At 46.7% G+C, this 17,500-nt stretch overlaps 2 protein-coding genes across 3 annotated transcripts in view; both read left to right on the forward strand.

Annotated features, from left to right (window-relative positions):
* The window catches only part of CCDC62 (coiled-coil domain containing 62), a 1,334,937-nt gene that overhangs the window by 269,229 nt on the left and 1,048,208 nt on the right, over nucleotides 1–17,500 (forward strand). The window lies entirely within an intron of this gene.
* The window catches only part of DENR (density regulated re-initiation and release factor), a 486,191-nt gene that overhangs the window by 90,928 nt on the left and 377,763 nt on the right, over nucleotides 1–17,500 (forward strand). The gene's annotated exons all lie outside the window — the stretch shown is intronic.

A 17,500-nucleotide genomic window follows, 5' to 3' on the forward strand; every position in this document is an offset into this window, starting at 1 on the left:
CAGTGATGTTTATGAGCATGTCAGCCGTAATGAAGTCAGTGGCGCTTATAGGAGGATTAATAGCATTTTGAATGATTTATTTCTAAAAGGGAGCATAGACATTGATAAACTTCAGTATTTGACAGTGCCAGCACCTATTATACCAACGCTTTTTTGCTTCTCCTAAAATCCGCAAGGACCTGAACAACCCCCCATTCAGACCCATAGTGGATGGGAGGGGGTCTTTTACGTATGCAAGTGCTAAATTTGTGGATGATGATTTAAAACCTACAAATCTGCCGTGACTCATGGCGTTTCCTTGAGAACATAAACAACTTGGAATTTAATGAGAATTTTATCTTCCTCCAGTAGATATTAAAGATCTCTACACAGTGATACCAGAAGAGTTAGGTATTGAGTGGGCTAGAGAATTTTTGTTCATGAAAGGACTGGCTGGGGGAGAAATTTATGTCACTGAAACCCTTCTAGACATGGTCTTGTCTAACAATTTCCTATGGTTTAATGGGCAATTTTTTCTTCAGAAAACCGGTATTGCAATGGGTTCACCCTGTGGTAGCAGTTGTGCCAACTGCGTGATGGCCTACTGGGAGAAAATTATTTTTGTTCAACAACACAATGTTCAAAGATTACATGGTTTGGTATACAAGATACCAGGATGACATGTTTCATTTGGAAAGGTGAGGCCACTCGTATAGAGTCCTTTATTGCAGATATCACCACTTTAACAGAGTTTCTAGAATTTACATTCCAAGTGGGCATAGATTCCATTAACTTTTTGGATGTATATCGGTTTAAAGATAGGGTGAATAGTAGATAAGCGACCACCATGTCATAAACCCACTTACTCAAATGCTTGTTTACATTTTTCAAGTAGCCATCCTTACCATCAGAAGAAGGCAGTTGTCAAGGGTCAGGTAGTTAGGGCTACCAGGATGGTTTAGAGTGACAATGATTACATGATAGAATGCGATTTGTTAAAATCTGTGCTCCTTAAGAGAGGGTACCCACTAAGTTTTCTTTAACATCTTCCATGAGGTAAATACTAAAAAGCTGTCAAGGTATTTTAGACCTATTGTATACAAAGGCTATGAAGCAATACATAATGCATCTTTTGAACAGCCAATTCAAAAGAGGGTGAACCCAACACTTGATACAGGCACAAGATTTCTTGTTACCAATTCTACAGATTCCAAAAACATTAGGGACATTCTTCTTAAGAACTGGACCATAATTTTGGAAGACAATGGTCTTAATAAAATATTGGAAGCAGCCTCACGATTCACATATAGGAGGGGACCCAATATGAAATGCCTGTTAGAGAAACAGCAAAAAATATGCAAGGGTAGATTTGGTATGGCAAAATGTGGTAGTTGCCCTCAGTGTAAATTTATTAAGACTGGCAACAAACATTGTATTGGGAACAGAACATACAATATAGAAGGCAAATTTAACTGGCACCAAAGGGGTAGTCTATGTAGCCTTACGTGAGGGGTGCGCATTGTATTAAGTTGGCAAAACCGAAAGAAAAATAAAACAAAGGATATACGAACACCAGTACAGCATACACAGATTACTACAACTGCGTTAGCAAAACACATTTTAGATTACCGCACTCACAAGTTTGTGTTTGCAGTAATACAACAGTTAGAACATAATATATGAGGAGGTCCATGGGAACTTAAACTTCAGGAATGTGAACTTATGTGGCAAGTTCGCACATTGGCCCAGATACCGCCTGGCCTTAATGAATATGTATCAATCAAATGCCTTTTAAAGCTTAAAGCACTTGCTAGGTAGTGCCTTTAGCTTGTGGACCAGCACTTTAGTTTTTTTAACTAAGTGTTTAATTATATTTTGTATGCCTTTCTACAGTAAGTGTCACATTGGCTTTTGTTTGCCTACCTACAGTCAGCGTCATATTTACTATAAGGTTGCATTTATATATACTCGTCTATTGGATCATGCTTTTTTGGTCTCTTATTCACACATTATTCCTCCATTTAAAAATAAATATATATAAAGTAAAAATCATTCAAGTTTAAATTTTATTTTATAATTATTCACACTTGTATCAACTGTGTGTAGCTCCCCTAATTTTAGCTGAAAGGGTATTATACCTTGTTAATTTTTAATCTTTAATGTATGTAGTTTATTATATGCATGTACTTGTGTATAGGTCTCTATGTTTTGTATATGGTTTTAAGTATACATACTGTAAATGGAGAAGATATCTTGCATTAGTTGAATTGTTTACTGTTGCCATAATGGCGTTAGATGTTTTTATAAACCTACATGAATTAGTGAATGTAATTCACTGATGGTTAATTTTGTGAATGGGTTAATTGCATCCACTTGCAAGTACGTAAAGTGGTTAATTGTTTTCTCTTCTTTTGTCTGATGAAGTTGGAGCATCGTCTCTGACGAAAGCGCTCACAATAAATTGTGTGGTTTGGAGTACTTACAGCCTGCTTGCTTTTTTGTTGTTTGAGCAGTTTGTTCTTTTTTGGAGTTTGGACATTGCAGAAAGACATGTTGCACAAAGACCTTGAAGAGGTTTTCATTAAGTCTCATTTGCACTGCCCTATTGGAGACCAGCAGGAATCAGTGCCTCTCTGCTCATGGCTCTCAACAAATCAAGGACACTTTTAAAATGTTAATACTGTCAACTTGAGGCATTAACAGAAAAAGGAAATGTGAAGTAATGTCCATTTTCTAGTAAAATAACTCTAACTGTAGTTATTGTCATCATTTGTTAAATGTAATTCACCACCTTTTTTTTCCAAAGTCACCAGTTTTTAGAGGGATTAAGAGTGAGCTAAAATATGAGTTGAAATCAGGGCTGTCCCTTCAAAATCAAGGCCAAACGAGAGAGATGCTTCTGCGCCTTCTTGTACCAGGAGCAATGTAGTAACATTAAAATCCCAAGCTTGTTTTTAAGAAGAAATGTTCTAGCTTTCCAGTCACTGGTCATCTCTCTGAATGCTAGGAAGTAATGTCCTTCTGGTCCTTTTCTTACCAGGAACAAAAACTGTACTAGTAAGCCCAAGCTAATTTATCGGAAGCGGTTCCTTGGCTCACCAGTGCTTGGTAACCCATTGCAAATGTTACAGGTTTTCATGTAAGATGGGAGATGAGGATTAATAATCTGAAATTTACAGGGTATATTACCTGAGTGGGATGGTATGAACTGGAAAGTTACTCGAGCCTTATGAGTCAAATTTAAAGTAGGGTTGGACGGCCCAAAAGCCACCAAGTTTAAAAACACAATAGGGCTGTAGCTGGTGGGTGGGTGGGAAGCAGTCACAGTACAGTAGTAGTTGCACAGCCCTTCAGCTAAATAACAAATCCTATTTCTTATCTTCCACAAATTAGCTAGATTGAATTCCCCTTTAGTCACAGTGGAAAAGGAATTATTTTCTAACTTGCCTTTGCCAAGAACTTTTACAACTCTGAAAAGAAAAACATACTTTGTCTAGGGCCTGTAGTATACCTTGACCGATTGTCCCACTTTGGAGGTAATTGGGGAGGCCAGTTGTTCTACTTGTTAGTATGGATAGCCACTAACAAGTGGGTCAAGGAATATATAACTTTGGGCTATAAAATTCCATTCTGTCCCTCCCAGGCTTTTGTCACTTTCCCTTCCAGATATCGCACATCCAAGTTTGCAGCAAGAAAAGATGTTTTCGACTCCTCTTCATAAGAGCGTGATCCAGGAGGTCCTGTGCAACCCGAAGGAGTAGGGCTTTAAGTCCAGATATGTTGTAGTGCTAATGAAAACTAAGGAACGAGGGCCTACACAGTCTGCTGCTACATTCGATAATTCTTAAGTGTCCCTTTTGCATTGTCATGGTGCAGATCGGTCTTTTCTTGTCTTCCTGAAAGAGACTGGATGTGCTGATGGACCTCCAATACTTCTACCGGTACATATAAATTGTTGAGGAGTTTTAGGCGGTTTCTGTGCTTTGGGTCCAGTTGTTGCAGGTACTTGTACTGGATGATGCTGTTTGGGTTGACCATAGCCTTCATGTTCACTAAGTTTTTATTTTCTTACTGTGTACTCCAGAATGTAGGGTGTATTATTTCCATACTTGGATAATGGCACTTAGCAGACCCCAGAATGGGCAGTGTGATGGAGAAGATGGTCTTTTCTAACAGTGTTCAGTTCTTGTGAATCTGTGTGGACAGTGCAGAGTTAGTTATACCCATGTGATGCTTTCATTCCTAGGATGCCCTCTGGGCTCCCAGTTTCATGAACCTTTTTACATGTATGTAGGCTTTTACCCTTCTAAAAACTCAGTTAGCCAGATCATTCAGATTCAGTCCTTTTCAGCTGCCCTTTGCCTCCAGGGAAGTCTTACAGTAGACATTGAAGATGCACTGGGACCAGTTTTTAGTTTCATTGCCCTTTCACTGTCTGAATTTCCAAGACCTGCATGAAGCATTTAAACTGATGACTCCAACATGTCTCTGAACAGATCTTTCCAACCTCCCAATTTGACAGTAGCCACTAACACAGATGTCTCTTCAGGTGCAGATGTGTAGCAACAGAGAGAGGCCAGTATGAATGTAAATGTTGTGGAAATGAGAACAGTCCTTTTCACTTTGCAGGCTGTTTAGAAGCCGTCCATCTTTGTGGTGCAGTAGCACAGGCAGCTTTGGATTGGCACGGTATGTCAGCAGGAAGGCAGCCAGTCCAGCCTCTTTTCTCGGGAGATCTTGAGAGGGACATGTCTGTGTATCGCTTTCTGCAGGCTATTCACATTCTGCGATGCCATGCCGAGTGTTCTTTTAACTTGTGTGTAGCACAGAGACTGTCTCTCTGGATCCATTTGCTTTCCCAAGCAATAGAAGTTGCAGCAACTTCTATTCTGTTATCCATTTGCGCAGGTGGGGGGTGGGGTCCCAGATATGCACGGATACCCATGGGATTCCTATGTATTTTCCTTCATTTCCTCTGATCATCCAGTTTCTTCACAAGTCCATATCCTTGGTTTGTGATGCAGAGGGATAGACCCCATGTTCAATTAGCAGCCCTAGCATTAGCAGAGTATGTGAAGGGGCATGATCGCTCATGCCACCTGGGGAGAGCGAGTTTGAGTTTGCCTTGCACTTTAGGCAAATGGGTTGGAGCCCACTGTGTTGAAGACTGCAGTGGCTGCCATTTGTGCCATGGAATGAGGGACAGTGCTGCTTGGAGGGAATGCTTCTTGAGGGAGTTGAGAGGCTTCCTCTGCAGACATACCCATTGCATGCCCCCTGTCAGCACCTCTCCAAGTGCACCCAAGACGAGGGAAAGGGAAAAAAGGTAAAAGCTTGAGCCACTCCATGCCTGTCTGATTACTTTTTTTGGTCAGGTCCCACCTGATGAGGGGCACGAATGGGCTGATTATCCAAGAGAGGGTCCAGTGGTCAGCAGATATCTGGGGCATAAAATTAAAAAAAAAAAAAAAATGGTAAATTGTATTAAGGCAAAGTTGTTCTTCCAGATTCGTGGTGGCCTTGCTAATAAGAATGGCTCCCGTTGCTGTGCTGACCTCTTCTGGAGCAGCTTCTGCACAGGATGCCCTTTATAACTCTGTTAATGCATAAATATAGCAAGTTCCTCTTGGGAATTTGTTCCTTTCAGCTAGTCATATAGTTAGTACAATTCTACTATTGATTGGGAGCCTTTTGTACCCTTAAAGAGTTGTTCAGACCCAACATTTGCCATAGACAGAACGACAGGAAGACTTAAGACAGCGAATGTATTTGATTTTCTGTTTGGACAGTGGCCAGTGGTCTGGATCCTTTTACTGCTTCTGTCTCTGCTATTCTTGAATGCTTGTCATAGGTTTTTGACTAGCCATTGTTGTTTTTCTTTCATAACTCATTTGTTATCCATGTCTATTTTCTATCTAGGGGACAAACTCCTTGTGTTCGGCTTCTCTAACATTTTGCAAGATTTTTTTATGGGTATTGTATGTTTGCTTCTTCCCATCAGTGATCTAATCCATCTTTGGGATCTTTGTTTTAACATATCTGTATTTTGAACCAGCAGAGCTGAAGTTTATCATGGAAAATCCCATTTCTGGTGGCCGTTGTTACTGCCAGAATTTTAGAAATACAATCTGTGTTAACTCCCTTGCCTTTTTCATAGACAGAATGCCCATCAGAGGAATGCCCATCAGAGTGAATGTCTTAATTTGTGCCCAGTGTAGCCACTGAAGCAAATTTGAACCAATAAGTTGATCTACTGCTGCCCCCCCATGTACTTTGAAAATGTGGACTTAATGGTCGATTGAAACGTATGCTTTGCTTGTGTGAATGAGCAAATGACCAGTGGCAGAGAGAAGGCTGTAGGCTTTGTATGGAAGAAAGGTTTTTGGGAAAAAGTGTGGTCTTTAGAATTGTGTCTGTGGGGTGCACGAAAGAAGGGGACTTATAAAATCACAAGACAGCACAGACCCAGCATGCTTTGCCAACACCAAGCTGCCCACTGGAAGAGGGTCCGTGAAGATCATTTTTGGTAACACCTAATCTGAAGTAGTTAACTTCATTTGTGCATCAACCTATGGGTCTTCGGATCCGAGCCGGCAGTTTCCAACAGCATAGATCTGAGCTCCAAGCTCCTCCCTCTACTTATAATCCCCTGCCAACCCTACCTGACCTCCGATCTAGTTTGCCGCGGTTTCATCCAGCAGCTCAATCACTGAGTTCCAGGCTTACCGTCTTTGTGAGAGAATTTTACCCTTTTTTTCCCCCCTTTTTTAAATTTAGTGTGCGTGTATTGTGTACAGGTCCCTTTCCCTTTACCTGTCTGTTAATCTTCTTCATAGTTTCCTTCCCCACCCTCATTAGTGCGTTGGGGAGTGTGCTGTATGTTGGGGCCTAGCGTGTGTGTTTTTCTTTGTCAGAGGCCCCAAAAGCTCTTTTTTCCAAGTGTACCGAGTGTGGCCATAAGCTATCCCCAGCGGATGACCACACTCGGTGTGTGTTGTGCCTTGGGGTTGGACACCTGTCTTCAGGTTGCTCCATATGTGCGGCGTTCAACCCCAGGGCACTTGAGGACCGGAGGACTAAGCTGGTTCTGGTGGGACTGCTGCCCCAGGACTCTGGTTCGGCCTCCGGTCCCACTGTGGCTCCTGCTGCGGCTACTGCCACTCCTGCCTCCCTTCCACTGGCCGGGACTCAACCTCCCGCTTCGGGCCAGGAGGATAGGGAGTCCAGGAAAAAGAAGCGGAAGGAGAAGCATCACAAGCAGCGTGCCGAGGCCTCTTCATCGTCCCCGTCGGCTAAGCGGTCTTCTCCCTCCAGGACTTCCGAGCCTTCCACCCCTTGGCTTCGGTCTCCTTCTTTTTCACCAGGTCCGGAGGAGGAGGAGGCCCAGCCCCCGTCGAGGTCATCGAGGCGGCACTCCCATCCCGCCTCTGTGGCCTCACCCAGATCCACCCGAAGCCTGACGGACGCAGACTTGGACCAGATGATAAGATTCCTCCAGGCCCAGCTGCAGATGGGAGTTCTCCTGTCTCCCCCCGCACTTGGGGGGAGCTCAACACCTTTTTTTGCCCCAATTGCTCCTTCTCCGACCCCCTTCCCGGGTTCGGAGTTTTTGGAGCCGGGTAGCGTCAGCGCCGACAGTATTCGGAGCCGGGAGCCAAGAGCTAAGCTTTGGATCTGATGGTCTCAGTGTGCCTGCGGCTCCTCCCAGGTCTGAGCATACTGGACCTTTGGATCTGACCGCGTCTGCTCCGGCCTCGATCCGCCCGTCTGATCTGAGGGAGGGTCTGCTCTCCGATTCGAGAGAGAGTGGCTCTCCTTCGGCATTTGACATAGTGGAGAGGGTTCTGTTGAGGGATTCCAGACCCCCGGCCTTCGCTACAGCTCCACCCTGCACCCCATCTCAGATGGGTCAGACTTCCATCAGCCAGTCCCAGGGACAGCCTGCTTCGACGTCCCAGGTCATTCCATTGGAACATGACGTTGCTGGTGAGGTCTCCTCGGACAGCCCCCCCGAGGAGATACCTCGCAAGTGCAAGAGGAGGCACTTGGACACCCCCGAGTCCTTGACCGAGGACACAGATTTGGAGGAAGGGGAAGGTTCCCCAAGATCACCCCCTGAGGACGTTTCATTTGGAGACCTCGTGGAGATGCTCAAGGATTGGGGGGGGTGGTCTGCCCCAAAGCCTACCTCGGACGAATCTGTGTTCCTGGAGGCGTTTGAAGCAGGCCCGTCTACCTCTTGGGTGTCCCCTCCAGCTGACCCCCTGGTAGATCCGATCACTACCAGGGCGTGGAAGGAGCCGGACACTGTGGAGCCAGTCCCAAAAAGACCTGACAAAATACTTCGCCCATCTTTTGACAGATCCCACTGGTGTAAGGGAACCCTGTAGATGCCATGTTGGTGGTGGCGGCCACTAAAAGTGAATTGGCCCAGGAGAGTCCCTCGGTCCATCCTCCAGACAAGGAGTCTCTGTCGATGGATCGATTAGGGAAGCGGGTTTAGTTCAGCTACCTTCTCAGTGAGGTCACTGAACTACATGGCGCATGTCATACAACTGCAGCGAGACCTTATCAAAGAGTACGCCGCGTCACCCCCGGAGTCCATGTTGGCGGAGGACAAACAGTTGTACTCTTCCCAAATGGCCACTCTTGGGTCCATCTCTAACACCTCTATGCGGCTACTGTCCCACGCCATGGAAGGGGCCGCTAAAGCTAGCGTAGCAGGCGTCGTTATGAGGCGACAGGCCTGGCTCCGCCATTGTGATTTCACGGAACCCTTTAAGGGTCCAGAGTGAGAAGGACGGGAAGACGTCTGCTGTCGGAGTCCGCTTCTCTGCTCCCCAGAGGTCCTTTTCCAAGAACCAAAAGGGACAGAAGAAGATGTGGTTCCGGAAGTCGCAACAGCCCCGTTTTGCTCCGGACCCCCCCAGTCCTTTGGCAGAGGAGGACAGGATGGACGCCGCCCTAGAGGCAGAGGGGGCCCAAGGAACTTTGGGTCCAGAGAACCGTTCTCTGACCAGCCCACGCAACAGCCCTGAAGGGTTACCCGACTGCTCCACTCTGGAGGCAGTCGGGGAGGGGGGGTGCTTCTCGAGGCACCTAGTAGCTTGGGAGTCCATCACGACCGACCGCTGGGTGCTTCGCATCATATCCAGAGGTTACCAGATCCCTTTCTCCCATTTCCCTCACAATCCCAGACACCTCCCCATCGTCCCACCCAAGCAGAGGGAGGCCGCAGCTGGGGAAATCCAGCGGCTGCTAGAAAAAAGAGCCATCCAGCACGTCTCCCCAGACCAGTACGGATCAGGCTTTTACTCAAGGTTCTTCTTGGTGTCAAAAAAGACGGGGGACTTCAGACCGATCTTCGACCCATCCCTCTTGAACCTGTCAGTAACCAAGGAAAAGTGCCGGATGGTCACTCTTCAATCCATTCTCCCCCTCCTGCGGGAGAACGACTGGATGTGCTCTATAGACCTCAAGGATGCATACTACCACATTCTGATGGACAGACTATCCAGGAGGTTTCTCCGCTTCCGGCTAGGAGCCGGCCATTACCAATTCAGGGCCCTTTCCTTTGGTCTCGCCTCAGCCCCCAGGGTGTTCACCAAAGTTCTGTCAGTGATAGCAGCCCACCTGCGACTGCAGGGCCTTCAGGTTTTCCCATACCTAGACGACTGGCTCCTGACCGCCCCCACAAGGCATCTACTCTGCGCAGCCAGAAACTCCTTTCTTCATCTAGCGGCCCGGCTGGGGATTACTATCAACATAGAGAAATCTTCCCTTTCTCCAACTCAAACCATAGATTTCTTCGGAGCAAGGTTGGACACAAACAGGCGTGTAGCCCTCTTAACTCCAGACAGAGTGCGGACCTTAAGACTCCATGTGCGGGCCATCCTCCTACCCCAGGCACCCCCAGCGGAATTGGTCCTGAGGGCTTTGGGTTCGATGGCGGCCACCATCAACCTATTGCCAATGGCGCGTCTGAACATGAGTCATGCAGTGGACTCTCCAAGTTCAATGGTCTTTTCTGCAATTCCCTCTGTACCACCCTATTCCTCTCAGCAGGGTTTTCAAGGAGGCCCTCTTATGGTGGCTCCAATCCCCGGACCTCCAGAAGGGTCGCCCCTTTTCTATGTCACCTCCCCTAACCACGGTGACCACGGACGCCTCTCGTCTCGGGTGGGGGGGCATTGTGCGGGCAGGACAGTCAAAGGCGCGTGGAACAGCACGGAGACCTCTCTGCATATAAATGTCCTAGAGGTGAGGGCGGTGCTTTTGGCGTTGCAAGCACTACAGAGCCTTCTTCCCGTAGTAACACTTGCAATCCAGACGGACATGGCAGTAGTCTGGTACTTCAACAAACCGGGAGGAACCAGGTCTTATCCCCTTTGTCGAGAGGCCATGAGAGTGTGGGAATGGGCTATTTCCACCAGCCGCTTTCTCATACTGGATGGTCCAACATTTTAGCAGACGAGTTGAGTCACACCATCCTCTCGCCGTACGAGTGGTCTCTGAACCCAAAAGTAGCGAAGCAGATATTTTCCACTTGGGGTCAGCCTTGTTGCGATCTTTTCGCTTCTCCTTCAAATGTGAAATGCAACGACTACTTCGCTCTAATTCCCCCTCCCAGGGAATCCCCACGAGATGCTCTGGTGCATGCTTGGCCCCCCCAGTCTCCTTTATACTTATCCTGCTCTTCTGCTGATGTTGAAGTTTCTTCAGAAAGCCAGTCGGTTGCAGAACAAGATAATACTCATTGCCCCATTCTGGCCTTGCCTGGCTTTGTTCCGTATCTTTGGTCTCACCTAGTGAATCCTCCCTGGATTGTGGATCCCATTCCAGATCTCGTAACCCATCCATTGGATCTTCCGACCCCGAATCTGGACAGCCTCAAGCTCACGGCTTGGTTGATCCAGTTCCAAGGTTAGCTAGGACTCCCGGTATCTCTTCCCAGGTCAAAGCTATTCTGGTGGCGGCGCATAAGCCATCCACCAGAAAGGTCTATGATAGCAAATGGAAACGTTTTTCTATTTGGGCGGAGCACAGAGATCTAGATCCTTTCACAGCTCCGTTGCCTGCGGTGTTAGATTTCCTATCAGGACTCTTCGATCAGGGCGCCAGCTCCTCTACAGTCAAGGTTCAGTTAGCGGCCATCTCACTATCACGTAGGAAGCGACTTTGGACCGTTTATCTCCAAGTTATGCAAGGCCTTTCTGAAGGGTACCTCCTTACTCAGACCCCTGGTGAAGGAAGCAGTCCCTCCTTGGGACTTAACTTTGGTATTGCAGGCACTTACAGCCCCTCCCTTTGAACCTGCAGCTTCAGTGGATCTAAGATTCTTATGGAAAACTGCCTTTCTTGTAGCCATCACCTCAGCTCGAAGGGTTTCCGAAATTCAAGCCCTTTTTGCAAAACTACCTTATTTGTCCTTCCACCAAGACAGAGTCTACCTCAGGATCAATCTCTCTTTTCTTCCAAAAATTGCATCCGAATCGGATATTAGTCAGTCCATTGACCTACCAGTTTTTTTCCCCCAACTATCAAAACAAAGGGGAACATAAGTTACATCTGTTGGAGCTGTACAGACAACTGCGCTTTTATTTACACAGAACAGCTGGTCATAGGCAATCACATCAGCTGTTCATTTCCTTTGGAAACCGCCTTTCCTAAGTTAAATTTGGCAGTGTCACACTGTCCAGATGGATTTCTCGGTGTATTCTGTTGGCATATGAAAGTACTGGTCGGCCTGCACCTCTAGGAGTTCATGCCCACTCTACCCGGTCTGTCTCTACCTCGGCAGCCTTTCATTCTAGACTCTCGTTTGATATCTGCTCAGCAGCAGCATGGGCTTCATCTCATACCTTCAGTAATCACTACAAGCTGGATATTGTCTCCAGAGGGAGAGCATCCTTTGGCTCTGCAGTGCTCCGGAACATCCTTCCTTGAGGACTGCCCAAGATTTAGGTAGCTGAGGACTCTGTCCCATAGGTTGATGCACAAATGAAGTTAACTACTTCAGATTAAGAAGTTATGTACTCGCCATAATGTTCCATCTGAGTAGGTAAACTTCATTTGTCAGCAACCGACCCCCCCCCCCTCCGTCCCCCTAACCTCCGGATGTTCGAGATGATGTCCTTCAAGAATGCAACTGCAGTCATAACATATGGGTTGTCCTGCCTCAGGCAGCCCTCGGTCGGCCGAATTCCAAAGTCTGGGTCCGGCGTCGGCTGGTGCCCCCCCCCCTCTCCGACGTCACAACGGCTGGAGTATAAAGACATCGGCCGACGCCATCTTCTCCAGTCTTTCTTGCCGTGCGGTGCCCGAAGCAGAAGCAGTTCGCAAGTGCCGGTTGGTCAGCTCCTGTGTTTTCAGTACCGAAGTCATCTAAAAGCTAAGTACCCCGTTGGGGAACATTTTTTCTTGCCTCAGCCGATGTCAGAACAAATTGAGAAAGTTAATAATTGTTTGTCTTGTGGTAAACAAATACCTCATAAGGACTTCCATTCTTACTGCCTCCCTTGCCTGGGCCCAGACCACGACGTCTCGGCCTGTGCTGCCTGTGCTTGCTTTAATAAGCGCACTCTCAGGCGCCGGGCAGAATTCGCTGAAGACTTTTTCGGTGAATCTTTCACGTATATCATGCCGTCAGATCAACCGACAACTCAATCTGCCAAAAAACAAAAGGACCGGGGCCGACATCATCGGCCCGCGTCCACCACCGATGTTACTCCTAAACCCTCCGCTAGTGCTTCGGTCCCTTCGGAAGCGGTAATCCAACCGCTCCAGGCTGACGACACAGCGTTAACACAACCTTCGGTCTCTGAGATCTCTCTGGTGCCGGTTGTTGATTTTCCTCCGGAAACCGAAGTTTTGGATCTACCAGACACCATTTCTGTAGACAAGGTTACTCCTGCACGTGGGGCTGCTAGGCCTCCTGTATCCATGTCCATCAAGGCCTTTGCACGTGCTAAGGCCGCCGGCCAGGCCAAGGCCCATCCTAAACCTACTGCTCAGGCCCCTTCTTCTGATAAACAGATCATGTCTCTTGCTGCAGATCTTATTTCTCTTATCAGGGAGTCTCAGCTCCATCCTGACAGAGGTTCTCAGCCACCTGCAGAGAAAAGGCCCAGAACTGAGCAGGCTGACAACCTCTCTTCAGATGAAGCCTCTGGGGATTCTGAGCATTCTGATACCAAAGAAGAATCCTTCCAGGCTTACGAGGACTCTGATGCTGAGGAATCAATTCCCTCTGCCTCTCCTCCAGAGGATTTCTCGTTTGAAGTCCTGCACTCTGAGGGAACATTTTAAATGGCAGGGTCAGGAATTCTCCCAGGAAACGGCTGCGTACCTTCCTCAAGCTTTCCCAGCACAGACCTTTAGCTATTCCTCCAGTTATGGATGTTTTGGATGATGTTTTCTCTGATTCCAGTGCTAACCCTGATTCTCTTCCCCCCTGCTCCTGTCAAACCAGACAGATATTATAGGGTCCCTGACACTCACAAGCATCTCTTTAAGGTCCACTCAGTGGATCTAGAAACTATTTCACAGGGCCCCAAGGGAGTGGCTTCTTCCACTGCCAAAAATCCACTGCTAGCGGACAGGGAAGCTAGGTCCCTGGAGAGATGGGGTAAAAAAGTTTATACCTCAACCACCCTAGCCATGAGGTCACTTAACTGCCTTTTTCACATGTTTCAGTACCAGGATTTTTTTACTGGATGATTTACAGAAAAAATTAGCCTCTCCTGAGCCTATTGATAGAAAGGCATTGCAGGAACATATACATAACACTCAGCAGGTTAACAACCATTTTCTTCAGTGTGGTTATGATTCATTGGAAGCTTCATGTAGGGCAGCTATGACTGGGGCTGTGATACGTAGACATGCTTGGTTAAAAGATCAGTCTTTGCCTGACCATGTTAAAGTAAAGTTACTTGATGCACCTTTGGAAAAACAGAAGCTGTTTGGTGCTAATGCACAAGATGTACTGAAATCCATAGAGGAAAAAGCCAAGTCAGTACAGACAGTCAAGGATTTCCTTCAGGTTCAGCCACCCAGATTCAGCAGAAATTGGCTTTCAAAGAATTGGTCCTTCCCAGGCTCTGACAAGTTTCAAAGGGGAAAAAGCAGGCATGCCCGAGGTAGAGGGCAATACCGAGGATCCTACAGGGGCTGCCAATGGCAACCTACAAATCAAAGAAGTGGCGCAGACAGCCCAGCTGCACCACTAGGACAATCACAATGACTTGACTTTCATACCGCCTACAAAGGCTCAGAGAAGCACCTTTGGGCAGAAAATTATCCTTATTCTCAAAAAGCTGGCATATCTTAACCAAGGACAAATGGATTCTGGATTTAATAGACAAGGGTTACAGATTCCACTTCCATACTTTTACCAATAAGACAAGGCATGCCAAACCTGCCACATCATCAAAGGGCAGAGGCACTCACTCAAGTTTCAAAGCTGTTAAGTATAAAAGCAATAGAAAGGGTTCCGCCTCAGGAACAAGGCCAGGGATTTTATTCAAGACTGTTCCTTGTTCCAAGAAAAGAAAACAAATGGAGACCTATACTGGACTTAACTCTAAATACTTTTCTTATTGTGCCAAAGTTCAAAATGCTGACTCTGCAGCAACTCCTTCCCATGCTGGGCAAAGGGTCTTGGCTGGTCACTCTGGACCTCAAGGAGGCATACCTGCATGTCCCAATCAGACAAAGCTGCAGAAGATACCTCAGATTTCTTGCAGGGACAGAGCATTATCCATTCTCAGCATTGCCGTTTGGCTTATCTACTGCGCCCAGAGTGTTCACGAAATGCCTGGCATCAGTAGTGGCACACTGCAGACTCCAGGGGATTCAAATATACCCCTACCTGGACGACTGCCTCATACAAGCAGACAACAAACAAACCTTAAAAGCAAACTTGGACTATGTCATTCAACTTCTGCAGGCCTTGGGATACACAGTCAACATTCAGAAGTCAAGACTACTGCCATCCCAACAGATTATTTTCCTAGGAGCCAAACTGGGCACAGAAACTCAAATGGCCTACCTCACAGAGGAAAAACAGCAGTTACCAGAGTACTTCAAAGGCCTAGAAAAACTCTCCCAGCTGACTGCAAGGAAAATCCTGCAGGCCCTGGGGTTCATGGCATCTTGCATTCTTCTGATACCGTTGGCAGGACTTCATATGAGAAAGCTGCAATGGTATTTAAAAAGCTTATGGTCCCAACACAGCCAAAGCCTAGAGGACGTAATCCCACTTATTCCATGTCTGCAAAAGGAATTTTTGTGGTGGGCTCAAGCAAGTCAGTTAAACAAAGGCATGTCTTTCAACAGACCTCAGGCAGATCAAATGATTACAACAGATGCCTCAGATCATGGATGGGGGGCGCACATGGAGGGCAGATGCATTCAAGGTCTATGGACACCAAAGGAAAGACATCTGCACATAAACCAAAAAGAGATGTTGGCAGTGATACATGCAATCGAGACTTTCGAAAAAACACTACAAGGACATTTGCTAATAAGGACAGACAACACCACTGTCATGTGGTATATAAACAAGCAGGGAGGCACTCATTCTTATCCCCTCTGCAGACTAACAATGCTTCTCTGGGAAAAATCCCTGAGTCTGAAGATACATTTGCAATCCCAGTTTGTTCCAGGCAAGGACAATGTACTGGCGGACAACCTGAGCAGAATTTTTTGGATCCCCACGAATGGATGCTGCATCATCACATTTTCTCACCACTAACAAAGACATGGGGGAAGACCAGACGTAGATCTCTTTGCTTCCCACTTAAATCATCACCTGGAAAAGTTCTGCACAAGGACCCACCATCCTCTAGCCTGCAAAACGGATGCTCTCTCCTTCAGCTGGAATTCCCTGAAAATTTTATGCATTCCCTCCTCTACCTCTGCTGACCAAGGTGATACTGAAGATCAAAGCAGAGCAACCAACAGGCATTTTGATAGCTCCAGACTGGCCAAGGCAACACTGGTACCCACTGCTGTTGAGCATAACTTGGACCAGACCGTGGCATCTGACCCTATGGCCCCTGCTTCTAACACAACACAATTACAGGACTGTCCATCAAAACCTGAAAACATTGCATCTGACAGCCTGGAGGTTACCATGACTCCCCTAGCTAACTCTCTTTCTAAAACAGTTCAAGAGATCTTACTGGAAGCACGCAGACCTTCCACCAGAAAAACCTATTCAGCCAAGTGGAAGAGATTCAGCATCTGGAATGCCAACAGGGGTCAGGACACATTATTACTGAGTATACCTCAGATATTAGAATACTTGGCAGAAATGTTTCCTACTGGACTCTCATACTCTTCTATAAAGATTCACGCCTCAGCAATCTCAGCAAAATACAATTGTGACCCACCACTGTTTTCACATCCTTTGCTAAGACAGTTCCTAAGAGGGATAAAGAATATCAAACCTCCCAGAAAACAGCCAGTACCTGCATGGGACCTCAATTAACTCTTCCTCCTTTTGAGCCAGCAGCAACTTCAGAAATGCAATTTCTATCATGGAAAACGGTCTTTCTATTGGCAGTCACATCTGCAAGAAGAGTCTGAGATACAGGCACTCATGGCAGTGCCTCCCTTCCTCATTTTTCATCAGGACAGAGTTTCTCTAAGAACCAATCCTACATTCATGCCAAAAGTTATTTCCAGGGTGTCTCTAAATCAAGCTATTCACCTGCCTACTTTCTTCCCCAATCCTCAAAATAGGGGGGGAAAAACTGCTGCATACTTTGGACATACACAGGCAACTACGCTACTACTTGGACAGAACCAAGGCCACCAGAAAGTCTGACCAACTGTTTGTAGCCTATGCTCCTGGAGTACAAGGAAAAGCAATCTCCAAACAAACCATCTCAAAATGGATTGGACACTGCATCAGATTCTGCTAATCTTTCCATGGAAAAGGTGTGCCAGCCAATATTAGGCCACATTCCACCAGAGCTATAGCCACATCCACAGCTTTCTTAAGAGGAGTGGCAACAAAGGACATTTTAGAGGCTGCTACATGGAGCTCCGTGCATACATTTACCAAGCACTACAACCTGCCCTTATACTCCAGATCCCGAGCAGGCTTTGCTTCGGCAGTCCTGCAGGGCATTTTAGCTACACCATCCCTCTCTTAGTTCCATCCACCCCCAGCTTGGCTATGGTATTCAACCCATATGTTATGACTGCAGTTGCATTCTTGAAGGACATAGTACAGTTTTGTACCTACCATAAATATAGATGTCCGATAGATATGCAACTGCAGTCGGATTTTCCCACCCTCCTACCTCTCTGCAACTTTTTTTATGGGTCCCTACCCCTCTTCCCTTCAGCTGGGGGTATCTCTTATGGTGTATCTATTTATTACTGTTGTGCATTTCTGGAATTGTTTATCCATTCACCAAATTTAGCCTTCCTAGGAGGGCACCTGGCATCTGGGGCAAGAAACACTGAAGAAGATGGCGTCTGCCGATGCCTTTATACTCAAGCCGTTGTG

Source organism: Protopterus annectens, chromosome 4.part0, assembly GCF_019279795.1.
Source record: "Protopterus annectens isolate FY-2018-M chromosome 4.part0, PAN1.0, whole genome shotgun sequence".
NCBI lineage: Eukaryota > Metazoa > Chordata > Ceratodontiformes > Protopteridae > Protopterus > Protopterus annectens.